Raw genomic sequence first — 14,746 nt, forward strand, 5'->3', positions numbered from 1 at the left:
AGATCTTCAAGCAATCAACAAACATATGGAAAAATGTTCACCATCTTTACTAATAAGATAAATGCAAATCAAAACTACACTAAGATTCCATCTCACCCTGAGTAGAATGGCGATTATCAAGAATACAAGCAACAATATGTGTTGGAGAGGATGTGGGGAAAAAGGTACACTCATACCTTGCTGGTGGGGTTGCAAATTAGTGCAGCAACTCTGGAAAGTAGTGTGGAGATTCCTTAGAACACTTGGAATGGAACCACCATTTGACCCAGCTATCCCACTCCTCGGCCTATACCCAAAGGACTTAAAATCAGCTTACTACAGAGATACAGCCACAACAATGTTCATAGCTGCTCAATTCACATTAGCCAGACTGTGGAACCAACCTAGATGTCCTTCAATTGATGAATGGATAAAGAAACTGTGGTATATATATATACAATGGAATTTTACTCAGCTATAAAGAATAATAAAATTATGGCATTTGCAGGTAAATGAATGAAATTGGAGAATATCATGCTAAGTGAGATAAGCCAATCTCAAAAATCCAAAAGGCGAATGATCTCACTGATAAGCGGATGATGACACATAATGGAGTGTGGGAAGGGGGCAAGAATGGAGGAAGGAGGGACTGTATAGCGGGAAAAGAAGGGTGCGACGGGTGATGGGGAGGAAAAAATAACAGGATGAATCAAACATTATTACTCTATGTAAATTTATGATTACACAAATGGTGTGCTGTTACTCCATGTACAAACAGAAACAACATGTATCCCATTTGTTTACAATAAAAATAAATTAAAATTAAAGAAAAAAATAAAAAAGAAGAGGCAGGTAGCACAAATGGATAAATCCCAAAACCATCAGGGAGAGTGATAAGTGCCCTGATGACATTAATATGAAGCCCATGGTGGTGTGATCAGAGGGTCCATTAGTTTGGGTCTAGATGGGGGTCTATGAGTGGGGGGACACTTATGCTGGGACCCTAATGAGAGTTTTGGAAAAATGATCATCCCAGAGAGGATTGATCCTGACATTGACTCTGCTCCAACCACAACAGGGCTCCTTCCTGTCCATCAAATATAGCAAGCTAGTATTTTCTCCAGAGTGTGACACAACAACTCAGTCCTTATCACCAGAGTTGATTCAATAATGAGGACAAAGTTTCAAGAAAAAGGAAAAAGAAGATTAATTGAACTGCTAGCAAATGAGAAGGCAGAGGACTCAATCACAGAAGACTCAAGCCACAGAGGTGGACATTCTAATGGCCAGGCGGAACAAAGAGCTTTAAAAAGGGGGATGCAAAGTGCATTTTCCAAGTATCATTATCAGTAGATCTAATGGGTGTTCAACTTATGACCTTAAAAGAACTTTTGTTCCAGTTTCCCTGGCCAGAGTTCCTTTATTCTTGTAAGCAATGAACAGAAATACAGATAACTCGGTTTAGGACAGGAAGAATATTAATCTTGCTTCCTCTGAGGGTAGGGAGTTAAACAGGGAGAAGAGTAAGGAAAATAAGCCACCAGTGGTTGAACAGCAAGGCTTATATCCAAGGCACCCACATTACATGAAAGGGACCCCTGTTACCAGCATTTATCACACTAAAAGTATCTGATTTGTTTACCTGCTTCTTATTCCCCTCATGTGTGAGGACCTGGGTTTGATCCCCAGCAGCCCCCACATAAGAAAAATTTTAATGTAATTATGTTCTATCAACAATAATGATAGAGTTTAAAATAAAATTTAATTGTATTCAAAGAAAAAAAACAGAATAAAATGTCATGTCCAAGGAAACAGATGTATATGGAGAACATAAACTAAGTGAGAAAACCAGACTCAGAAAGTCAAGGATTACATGTTTTTTCTCCTACGTAGCAACTAGAGAGAAAAGGAAAAGTAAAGGTACCACATCAACATGGAAAAAAGATCAAGATGGTAGAGAAAGGGAATGGGGAAGGGAGAAAATGAAGGAAAGGGGAAGTATGGAAAAAACAAACCAGCAAATTTGTGCTATGTGATCGTATGAATATAGTAAAATAAATCCTATTCATGAATAATTCTAATATATCAAAAAAATCTTTACAAAAAAAAAAAAAAGATGAACAGTCAGGAGTAATGATTCAAAGAAGGTGGATGAGGAAGTTCCAGGTCTCAGTTCTTCCAGAGAAACAACTACTGACCTTGTATGAACTATCTGATGTAATGCTTTTGGAACTCTGGAATCTGGTTGAAAACTATAGTACCCAGGAAAATATTTGATAAAGAAAATTCTGATATTTCCCAGTGTCTCACATGCCAGCTGCTATTCCCCACAGAGCAGCACCCACTACAGGCAGCTGTGAGGACAATGGACTGAAGTCCTGTTGCATCTTGATGGTCATAGAATGGGCAGCAGGGATTGTGTCCTACAAAAATCAGTGTTGTATGTTTTTGGTCACTTCATCTTGATCACTGAGGAGCCATTACAAAAGCTGATCTTTGGATATTATCCATTGTCCTATACACTGAGTATAATCATTTCAATTTGCATTTCATGGCTCCAAATTTATATTTTGTAGCTTGTGTATACTTATTTCCTTTTCACCTGAGATGTCAAGTTTGTCTTTATTCAGGTAGATTATTAGTGTCTATAGAACAGTGTTCATGTATTCTAGCTATTTAATGATTCAATTTTAATTCTTTCATGATAATTCTTCATAGAGAATGCTTGGTAGATCTTTAAAGACAAGATGTGCTTAAAGTGTTTGTCAAGTATATCTTGCCTAAACACTTAACTGGCTCTAGTAACCATAGAATTAATCAATAAGCCACAAAATGTGGAAGTAATCAGATAACTGAGCTGTTGTTCACATCTACCTCTTCCATTTTAATCAGGAAGCAGTCCATGAAGTCTCGAGGATTGATTATATCCAGGGATTCTTGGTGTTCCTTCACTTTCTCCAAAAAATAATGCTGCAAAACAGCAATATTCTTAAGAACTTTTTTATGACTCCCTGGGAAATAATCAATGAGAGCAGAAAAACTGTTGCAGACCTACAAAATAAAAAGGTTTATTAACTAGGAACGGGAACAATAGACATGAATTTTATTCCTAGTGCATCTTAGAAGCTATAGCTTTAAAAGAATTGGTGTCCACCATGAGGAAGAAGTTTCTACAGCAAATATATAATAATTCCCTGGCTTATAGAAAGACTTGAGGGGAGAACTATGAGAGAATCAGAAACAATAACCCGCTCCTATACTCATACAACATCTTTAGAGATAAAAATAAATTATGTATTCTCTCCTTTTTCAAACTATTTTTTCCCTAAAAACTGGAAATACAGATTGCCATGGATTACCATGATTGATGCATTGAAGATGAGAACAGTGTTTGAGGAAGACTGGATCACCAGAGAAAGAGAAAAATTCTTGGTAATTTAGAATTGTGCTCAGTAGAGTAGAGGGAAGAGAACAGGGGGAGGGAAGAGGGAAGGGAAAGGGTAAGTGCTGGTGACCAAATTAGAACATTTTATATTCCATGCTTCTATGATTCTTTCAAAATTAATCTTATATATAACTAAGATTGACCAATAAAAATTTTATAAATTAAAAAATGAAGAGTACAATGCTATTCTCTGCTTTCCCTTATATGAGGCAGCCTCATGAGTAGAGTAACTACTATAGAAGAGGGAGGGTTTGAAAATATCATGAAATGTAACTGGGCATTCTCTGGTTGAAGTAACTGTGTACAAGAGTAGTTAGGAGACAATTTATTTGGATGAAGAAAGAAGAACCTACCTGCTGAGGATAGAGTAAAACTGTATGTTCAGGGTGTTACACACTGAAATGCAATCATTTCATAAGCCTAACCCTACTACATTTTCAGGTAGGATGCACTGTTGTTATGGTTTAGTTCCAAGGTGAGCTCCAAAGAGCTCATGTAAGTAAATTCAAGAGTGTTCAAAAGTGAAATGGTTGAGTTAAGAAAGCCTTATAATAATCAGTGCATTAATCCACAGATAGGGATTAACTTGGTGGTAACTCTTGGCAGCTTGTGGCTGGAGGAGGTGGGTGACTGGGGTGTATCTTTGGTGTATATATTTTGTCCAAGGTGAGTAGAGCCTCTCAGCTACCTGGTCTAATGTCCTCCTGAGCTGTTTCCCCCCACCACACTCTTCTTCCGTTAGGTTCTGCTCATCTCAGGCCCCCAGAATCCATTCATCTATGGACTGACTCCACTAAATCCATGAGCCCCAATGAACTTTTCCTCCTCTAAATGGTTATTTTCAGGTCTTTTGGTCATGTTAGTGAAAAAGCTGACTAAAACAAGCATCAAAAACCTGTACCCAGTTCAGCTTCCTTACAGTATCTATGATTCAATTCTCCCTTTCTAATACCCTGAAAGAAGGTATTTCTTGTGTGTGTGTGTGTGTGTGTGTGTGTGTGTGTGTGTGTGTGTCTCACTGTCTGCCGATTAGGGTTAATTTTTTTATTTGTTCTTTTTAGTTGTACCTGATAATAGAATTCATTTTGACATAACTATAAAAGCATGGAATAAACTTTATTCTAATTCAGTCCCCAGTACTTCTCCTCTTCCTCCTTCCTCCCACCACTGTTCCCTTTCCTCTGTTCTTCTGATCTTTCTGTTACTTAGAGCTTATTTTCTTATATTAGTGCCTTGTGTATGTACCTGATGGTGAGATTCACTATGGCTTATTTATCTTGGGTATATAGGAATGTTAGGACAGATTCAATCCATTCTCTTTCCCTATCATTTCCCTCCTGACATTTTTTCATTCCCCTTTGTCTACTAAAAGAATCTTTCTTCTACTCTTTTTTTATCTGTCCCAACTTTTTTGGGATTAGCTTCTGTATTTCAGAGAAAACATTCAATCTTTGCTTTTGTTGGTATGACTATTTCACTAAGCATATTCTGATATTCACCAGATCCTTCCATTTACTGGAAAATGCCAAAAACGTCATTCTTCTTTATGGCTAATAATATTCCACTGTGTATATACACCACATTTTCTTTATCTGTTGAAGGGCATCTGGTTTCACTTCATAGCTTAGTTATTGTGAATTGTGCTATTATAAACATTGAAGTGGTTGTGTTACTGTAGTATCTTGATTTAAATCCTTTGGACATATACAGAAATATGGGATAATGGGGTAAAATCATGGTTCCATTCACAATTTTCAGTGGAATCTTCATATTGCCTCCCAGAGAAATTGCACCCATCAGCAGTCCCACCAACAATGTGTGAAGAAAACATTTACCCACATCCTCACCAACATTTATTGTTACTTCTGTTCTTGATAATTGCCATTCTGTTTGTAGTGAGATGGAATCTCAGTGCACTTTAATTTGCTTTCCTTTACATGCTAGAGAAGTTGGACATTTTCTCATATATTTGTTGACTATCCATGTTTTGTTCATTGAGAAATGTCTCTTTAGCTCCTTTGTCATTTATTGATTGAGTTATATGGGTTTTTTTCGCAAGTTTTATAACTTCTTTGTATACCTAGAATATTGATGCCCTAACTGAAGATCAAGTGGCAAAGGTTTTTCTCCCATTCTGTAGGCTCTCTCTTCACACTGTTGATTGTTACCTTTCTTGTGAAAAACCTTCTTAGTTGGATGCCACCCATTTATTGATTTAAAAAAAATTATTTCTTGCACTTTAGGAGATTGTTAAAGAAGTCAGTTCCTGAGCTAACATTTTGGAGTGTGTGCCTGTATTTTATTCTAGCAAGGGCAGGTTTTCTTATCTAATCCCAGGTCTTTCATCCATTTTGAGTTGAGTTTTGTGCAGTGTGAGAGATAAGGATTCAATTTCATTTCACCAATATAGATTCCCAGTTTCCCCAAAAACCATTTATTAAAAATGCTATCCTTTCTCCAGCATAAGTTCTTGAGCCTTTGTCAAGTATCAGTTACCTGTATTTCTGCCAAGTAACTTGAGGAAATTTCTAGGTGGTAATTGAAATGCAGCCCTTATAAAATGATGAGTCCTCCACAGGGTCCTGGATGTTCATTGAATGTCATGACCTTGCTCAAATGCAGTTACCAAAGTATTTTATATAAATACTTATATTTAATACTAATATTTAAATAAAGATTAGACTTTGGGGTTACAGGAAGAAGCACTGGCCAGAGAGCCAATGGGCTTGCATCTCATCTCTATGTGGGCATTCATTTTTCTGTGCATAAAGTGAAGGACTCAGTCATATTTTCTGATACTCACTCATTAACACCTAACTCAAGGGCAGACTGTGGTATCTAGACTCACTTCACTGCTTGGATCTCTAGAAGGTTTGACGTGTAAGAATAAAGATTGTATGCTTTCCTAGGAAGAAGGGGTGGGATTTTGTCTCACCTGGAGCCATGTAGAGCTAAGAATCTTCATGTTTTCATTTACTTTCTGCATTAAATTTAGAAAATGGTCATCTTTATAATCAAAATGATTATGGAAGATAATGGGGCAGATCACATTGCAGGGAGCACAACCCAGGAGAAAAAATGGTTCACAGGGTGAGGTTAAAGAAGTGGAAATATTAAAAATTGACATTAAAAAATACATAAAATGTATTTCTCTTTGAGATAACAGGGAAAGGTAATTGTAGAATCTGTAAGCAATACCTATCTAGAAATTCACTTGAGATGAACAATGTTCAGAATGCTAAAAATCATCACTTTTACATTAAACTCAAATTGACTTTCAAATTCTAGCTAGTTTAATAGTAGTTTTTCTAATGCTCCATTCAAATACACTGCCTTTTTAAGCCATTCTAACCCAAAGTATTACTAACATGGAAAACATTTTAAAAGATCACTTTAAAAACATCTGTTAATTCAATTTCAGTGCAGAATCATATTGGTCATCACACACACTTGGTTTTCCTCAACTCCTCCACAAGGCAGTGGGTTTCCTCTTGAACTCGGTCCTCAATGCTCCTCTTTCCCATCCTCATCCCAAAATTCCTCAGGTTCATGACTGAGAAGCACCTCATCTCTCTCCATCTGTTTCCAGTAGAAAAAACAATTCCTAAATGAGGGAGAGCAGAATCTAGGAGAGATATCCCAGATGAGTTAGAGGAAGTTCACAAGGGGCAGCCACAGAGGTGGTCAAGTTCAGCCTGGTTTTCTCTTTTACATTTTCCTCATTCCCTTGACTATTGCTCACCCACTTCACATGTGTGAACACTTCCCAAATCCTTTGTTAACTTTATCAAACACTGGGAAACTGCCTCTTCCAGAAAATATTTCTCCATGATCAATCAGGGCTTCCTTTAGGGCTTCATATCATGCAACACAACAGTGGAAATAGTGGGTCACATACCCAAATATAGTGTGAAAACGGGGCCATAGACTTTTGAAAACTGGAAATGGGAAAGTTAATGCAAATATTTTGTGAATAAGATTAGCATTTGATCTACATTTTTGGAATGATTCAGGCTGTTATTCAGATTATACTCATTATATTTATTATATTTTATTGTGCCACAAGCACCTTCAAATATTTCTGAATTTTGTTCACAAATGTGACGACTGTCATAGCTGTCACTTATGGATGGTCTATTATGTTCCATGTCTGGCTTAGGCAATTCATAAGGACACTGGAATTAATCTTCACATCAAGGCCTTTAGGGGACGTATTTTTTCATGCTCGACATGCAGAGGAAATGAAGGCAGAGTTACAAACTCATTTGTAGTGTACCATAACTAATGAAGAGAGACCCAAATTTCATTCTTTATTTTGTCAACTTCTGAAGTTTGAACAATTAGCCAGTCCCCATTGCCACTTTTGTGCCAATATCCCCATGAAATCTTCATCATTAGCACTGCATGTGTCAAAAGATTTTTACTGAATAAGTCCATCATGAGCAATGAAAGTCTATATTTTTAAAGATGACCCCAGATGACCTTAACACTGATAGGTTAAGGGCACAGGTATCACTAACCCAGGAAGAGATTGAGTTCCAGGGTTTAGCACCAGGCCATGCTGCATATCACTTTCCCTCACCCAGCAGCAATTCACAGAATACAGAGTGAAGTTTTATGCAAAACTTACAATGATTCTGTTACTACCCAGAGGATCCTGAATGGTTAATGCTTCCCTTCTCTTCCTTATGCTGGTTATCAGCCCATAATGTTATTTTTATTAATGGCTTCATTGGGGTATGATTGAAAAATAAAATGAGACAGAGAGCATAAAATATAATATTTTGATTTATGTAGACATTGAAAATTGATTACCAAAGTGAATTAATATATACATCACCTCAGTATTAACATTTTCATGTGTGTGTGGGGGGGGAAACACATGGTAAATTTCAGGTGTAAGATCCATTGTTATTACTGTAGTCATCATGCTGTGCCTTAGGTTTCCAGTGCTTATTCACTAAGTAACTGGATGTGTGTACCCTTGGACCAATATCTCACCTTTTTTCCCATATCCAAGACCCCAAAATCACCATTCTATTCTCTACAACTATGAGTTTGAGGCCTCCTGCTTTGTTTTGTAAGATTCCACATCTAAGAGATATCATGTAGTGAAGGTCTTCTGTGTGGCTATTTCCCTCATCATAAAGTCCTCCAGGCTCATTCCATGTTGTGGTAAGTAGTAGGAGGACCAAGTAAAACTCTGCACCACCTCCACTACAAGAGTATACAATCTGTAAGCAATACTCAGTGGATCCCACCTTACGACGGAAGAATGGAAGCTGAGAGCTACTGTAACAAATGTCTGGCAGTTGGCTAAGTGAGGAATGCAAACAGGTTTGGCAACAACCTCAAACCTTTTCTAACCCTAGAGTTTTAAAGCAAAAAAAATCATATGAAGAATGAAAATCCATCCCACTAATAATTTTTCTTTTATTTCCTCCATGCACACCCCATTTAAAATATATGTTTCCTATATGTTTTAAAATTAAAGAAACCCTTTGGATTGTATAGAGAGGAGTAAGGGGAGGTGTGGGTGTGTGGGAATGGGAAGGATGATAAATTGAGACAAACTTTATTATCCTATATAAATATGAAAAAAATTTAAATATTAATCACTGTCAAAAATGATAATAAAAAATACATAAAAGTTAAAAAAAATTAAAAAACAAAAATAAAATTAAAGAAGGAAAAAAATTTACATAAAACAGTCCAAGTAACCCAATCAATAAATGGGCAAAGGAACTTAATAGGTATTTCACTGAAGAAATACAAATGATCAACAAATATTTGGAAAAATGTCAACATCACTAGTAATTAGAGAAATCATTCCAGTCAGAATGGCAATTAGTAAGAAAACAAGAAACAATAAATGTTGAGGTTGTCAGGGAAAACATTCATTCATACATTGATGATGGTACTGCAAATTGGTGCAACCACTCTGGAAACCAGTTTTCCTTAGAAAACTTTGGAATGAAACCCCCATTTAACCGAGTTATCTCACTCTTCAGTTTATACCCAAAGTGCTTAAAATCAGTATACTACACTGATACAGCCACATCAATGTTTATATCAGCTTAATTCACAATAGCCAAGCTAGGGAACCAATATAGGTGTCCTTCAACAGAACAGTGAATTAAGAAAATGTGATATATGTATATATACACAATGATTCAGGCATAAAGAAGAATGAAATTATGGCATTTGCCAGTAAATGTATGGAACTGGAAAATATGCTACGGGAAATAAGCCAGTACTAAAAAAACAAAGGCTGAATGTTCTCTGATACGTAGAAGTTAACCCACAACTAGGAAGGGTACAGAGGGGAAGAATAGAAGGACACTGGATTAGACAAAGAGGAATGAAGGGAAGGGAATAGAAAAGACAGTAAAATGAATCAGAAGTAAATTTCCTTTGCTCATAAATTAACACACAACCAGTATAATTCCACTTTATGTACAACCACAAAGATTGAATCCTAATTGGAATGGACTGTCTTCCATGTGTGTGTTAACAAGTCAAAATAAACTGTACTGTCCTGTAAATTTAAAAACAAATAAAATATAATTTCATTGTATTTTGTTTCTTTCCATTGTGCAAGATTTGTGTGTGTGTGTGTGTGTGAGAGAGAGAGAGAGAGAGAGAGAGAAAGAGAGAGAGAGAGAGAGAGAGTTTTCAAAGCACAAGTGGTTCAATATATGCATATGAAGCCAGAAATAAAAACAGGCAGTTAGGATAGATAGGTGATTGGGTTGAATTGAGAAAATGGATATCAGTTTGGATCCCAGAGTTGGAAACTGCCCCTGGGAGATTGAAATGTCAATGTGTCCAGTATCCTTGATTACCAAGTTTACCTGCCTAAACAACCCCACCCAAAAGGTTGCAGACAGGGAGTGGTTAATTAACACTGCCTGGCCTCTTCTTGCCTAGATCACTTCGCTTGGCCCTTCCCTCTACCCTTCTGCTTCTCACCTTTTGTCTATCCCACCTGCATCTCCAGGCCTAGTCACATAGGCAGGAAGGAAAGAGATAAGCAGGGAAAGAGCAGGAGAACATAGAAAACCTCAGTCTATAAAAGATGCAGGGTACTCTAACTTCTTGGGGTCCAGTGTATCAGCCACGGCCCACTTCTCCCTCCCAGGATAAGTCTGTGTTACTACCCTTAAATAAAATCTGTTCTATATGCTTGCCTTGGCATGCTTCTCTAATGTTCAAACTTCAACATTTGAGGAAGCTGAGCTCCTCACCAATGGCATCATATGTAGTCATATAATTTTGCTTTCTTATCTACTGCTTTCTTCTGCACCTGTTTATTATTTGGTCTTGGTTTCACATAGGAGGGGTGTATTCATGCATGGCTTTGCATTGTTTAGATCTTATGTTTTTGCTTGTCTGCTGTTCTTTGGTGTTTGTCCCTCTTAGTCCCCATTCTTCATTCTCTTCTCCAATTTTTTTTGTTCCCTCTTCCACTTGTTTATTTGTAAACTACTTGTAGGGGATGCACCCTAATGGCAGCTGCACCCTCGTGACAACCTCTTCCTCATATGTGGCACTGCCTGATCCACCAACAGTTTACCCGAACTTCTTTGTACTGCCACTCTCCCCCGGAAATTGAAAAATGTGTTCTTACCCAGCAACTCCCTGACTGGCCTGCTCATCTCCACCCCCTACTGTCTGGGATTGGTTAGCAGCAGTTCCGTGAACGTGATCAGCTCGTGCTTGCCATTTAGTCCTATGGGACTCTCTCCCTCGTGAATTCCCTGTGCCTTGCTGACCTTTAAGCTGATTGGTTCCCACCTAGCCCCCACCCTACATAAAAGCTGTGTAACTCCCTCAATAAATGAGTTCCTACTGTGCTGAGTTCCTGCTGTGCTTCGTGCACTGACACACCTCCCAGCTCTGGTGGGTTTCCATTGCCGCCGACACTCATCATCCTGCTGGGCCCCGTATTCTCCTCAGGCGGGCCCTGAGGAGATACATCGGACCTTGTTGCTCAACAGGGAGCAACAACTACTTACAGTTTATTTTTTTATTCCTTTGTCTTTTATAGTCAACGTTTGTCATCTATCTTCTGCCTCCCCTGTCTTCACTTTTTACATTTCAAAGTTTCTCTGGTCTTCTACCCTATTTTCTCTGCACCTGAGAAAGTGTAATTTTATTAAATATATAAGTATATACTTTATGCAGTTCATACCTCGTTTATGTAGTTATGACTATTCACACAAATAGCAATGAAGTAGACCCCTGCTGTCTGATGTCTGATCTTGTTCTGTTTTTTTATTGCTGATTCCACCATTCTGCTATGGGTGGGCAATTAGTGTTCCAGATGTCAAAATAGATACTGGACGCTTGTCTTAAGGCTGTAATCTGTGGATAAAAACAGTGCTGTTCCTGGCCCACTACTTCTTCTAAGTGAGGTTGGATAATGAGTGGATCACTTCAGATTCACTGAGTAGAAATCCTGTTCCCAAGTAATACTCCCAATTAAGCTCAGTAACAAGGAATCTCACTCCATACATGATCTAGCCCCCCTCAGCCTCAACATTACTTGAACACATACACATGAGGAAACAAAAACCTGAAACCAACAACCAGGTCCCAAGGAGGATCCACCAGAGGGGGACCTCAGGTCACACCCCTGGACCTACTCATATATCAAAAACAGAGAGAAGTGCCAAAACAAAAGAGATAGCTACACACAAAAGGATATCATATAAAAGAGAAAAGGGAAATCCATCTTAATTGAAGTATAAGTCCAAGAACTCTGAAAACTTGAGGAAACAGACAAACAATATTCCCCCAAATTCACTATCCCCCCGTAAAGTTTCCACACATAGGAACGTATGTGAAATTCCAGAGAAAAGATGAGAAACAACTGATCCTTAAAATAGTCAATAAACTAAAGGAAGCCCTAAGAAATTAATTAAGAGAGACATTTCAGGGATAGAAAGACTATTTCAATAAAGAAATAGAAATAATGAAAAAAAAATAGCCAGAACTGGAAATGAAAGATACATTTAAAAAATAAAAATTTACTCAAAATCTCATGAACAAATTAGAGAGTTCAGAAAATTGAAAATGCCAGCAAATGACTGTGAAACAAGGAAGGGAGAAGGGCAGGGATCCTCCACACTTTTGCCCTTTTAATATTGACATCAAAGAATTAAATTTAAATGTTTCTTTTATCCCAGGTGCATTGTTTCATTACACCACCTCTAACAATGGAAAACTATAAAAAGCAATGGAAACATCAAAGTCCACAGAGTATTTGCTGTGCAACAATTTCTTTTAATAAACTGACTTGTGCATATATTTAATTCACAGGGAAGGATTAATTCATTTACCCTTTACAAAACACTAAAGAAACATCAACATACTAATAGTAATTAAGGATTGGGGGATGTTTTTAGAATCTATCTGCAGGATATTGCCAAGAATTGGCAGAGGCATGGGTCCTGGTGGGAGTTCCCCTCTCCTGGATCTCTGTCTCCATAGTGAGAGAAGCATGCAGAAGAGACAGATCATCAGGACCACGACTGGATCCTTTGACGCCTTCTCCTGTTACTGAGACAACTGTGACCTTGCAACCAATGTGAAGCTTTTATAGTGCTCCCTGTTAATCAGAATGTGTTCAATTGACATAAAGTGCTGATGAAGTCAACTATGTAAGTTCTGATACCTTCAACAGTATATTTGTCACCTGATGAAGATAAAAGCAAAGTGTTATTTACTCTTGCTCTCCCTTCCAAACCTCTATCCTTGACAACCTAGTTTAGTCACTCTGGGATAGATCGCAGGAATAGGCATTTTAAAACAAACAATCAAGAAAACAAACATACAAGCACACAACCTCTGGTGGTACCGAAGTGCAGGTAGGATTAAGAAAAAATGAGGTTTGGTCCAAAACATTGCTCAACATGCTGGATTCTCAGACTGATGACTGGTTGGAAACCCATGACTTCAAGGAAATAATTGTATCTCTGACTTTTATATAAAAATGTTGAGCATGTAATACTTCATCAAACAGTAAGATTGTCTTTGAAAATCAAGTCTTCTAAATATTTAAAATGCTGAACTATCATCACAAGTGCCTAAGCAAAGACTCAGTAGTACAACTTAAACATTTTTAAATATCAAACACATGTCATCATGTAACTAAGAAAATGTACATAGTATTTGCTATTGAGCACCACAACCCTCCAAAAACTGGAGACCAAAGGGCATAGATTATTATTTATTTTTGACAAATAGGGAAGCAGATTTCATGGAAGCCTGGGAGAGCTTCATTCACACAGCTCACAGGGGTCAGGACTGGAATTTGAATGAGCTCTAATGCCCATGATTGTGTGCTGTGGTTCATCATTACATATTGCATCACATTATGTGTACATATTGCATGTCATGTTACATCAGAGCTGCTTCCAAAGCCACATTAGAAAAGTAAAGCAAACACCACACTGGGTCTGTTCATAGACCAACAAGCTTCTCTCAAATCAGTACCCATTACTTCACTCCCAGGATAACTGGGCCATAGATTCTTCTACAAAAGGAAGAGGCACAGAAGGACTTCTCCCTGCTCCATCAGTACTGAGGTGAAATTTATTCAGCAGAACTGAGGAAGAGTCAATCTCAGAAAATTGAAGGGGATAGGCTTGAGAAACTATGGCTCTGCCAAACTCCGACCTCTTCCGGATGGGACTGCTTCTGTTGCTGTTTAGTGTGTCCTTGTCAGATGTAATAGAATGAAAAAATATTGACCACAAGCAATGATATTGCAAATGGAAACACAGACTTGCAGTTTAGATGGGAGGCAGGGACTATACCAGACTCCCAGCACAGAAGAAACAGTATGCAAATTGGAATATGAGACTTGTGAACTAATATGTCATTAGTTTGAGGTACACTAGATCGCTAAAGTAATACTGTACAAAGGTGTGTCACATAAAGATACTACTGTGTTCATTTTAAATTAACAAGCATATTTATTTACAATCTATTTACTAAGGAAAATTGTTCTCAAGAACCCAGTTATAAAATGTTTAATGCTCATGTGTACAGGTATTCTCAAAATTAACATGCAATTTTAAACATATTATATCACCTTTGATTTTCTTGATTACCACTAGCTAAAGTAAATTTATTTCCATTTTGGAAATGAGGAGGCTGGGCCTCAGAGATGCAATGCCTTGGTAAATGGCATTCAGACTGCAAGTGGTAGAAGTGAGACTGGAAACCACTTGCCCTAGGTTCATCGTGTTTTTGCAAAGTGAAAACACCGTTCAAATTCAGTGTTTACCGAATTGTCTTATTTTGCAATACTGC

General features: G+C 37.7%; 1 pseudogene; it reads right to left on the reverse strand.

Annotated features, from left to right (window-relative positions):
* Positions 1 to 13,343, reverse strand: part of LOC124985780 (cytochrome P450 2C18-like) — a 36,522-nt pseudogene extending 23,179 nt beyond the window's left edge.
* Positions 13,344 to 14,746: the final 1,403 nt, after the last annotated feature.

This window comes from Sciurus carolinensis, chromosome 5 (genome assembly GCF_902686445.1).
Source record: "Sciurus carolinensis chromosome 5, mSciCar1.2, whole genome shotgun sequence".
Classification (NCBI taxonomy): Eukaryota; Metazoa; Chordata; class Mammalia; order Rodentia; family Sciuridae; genus Sciurus; species Sciurus carolinensis.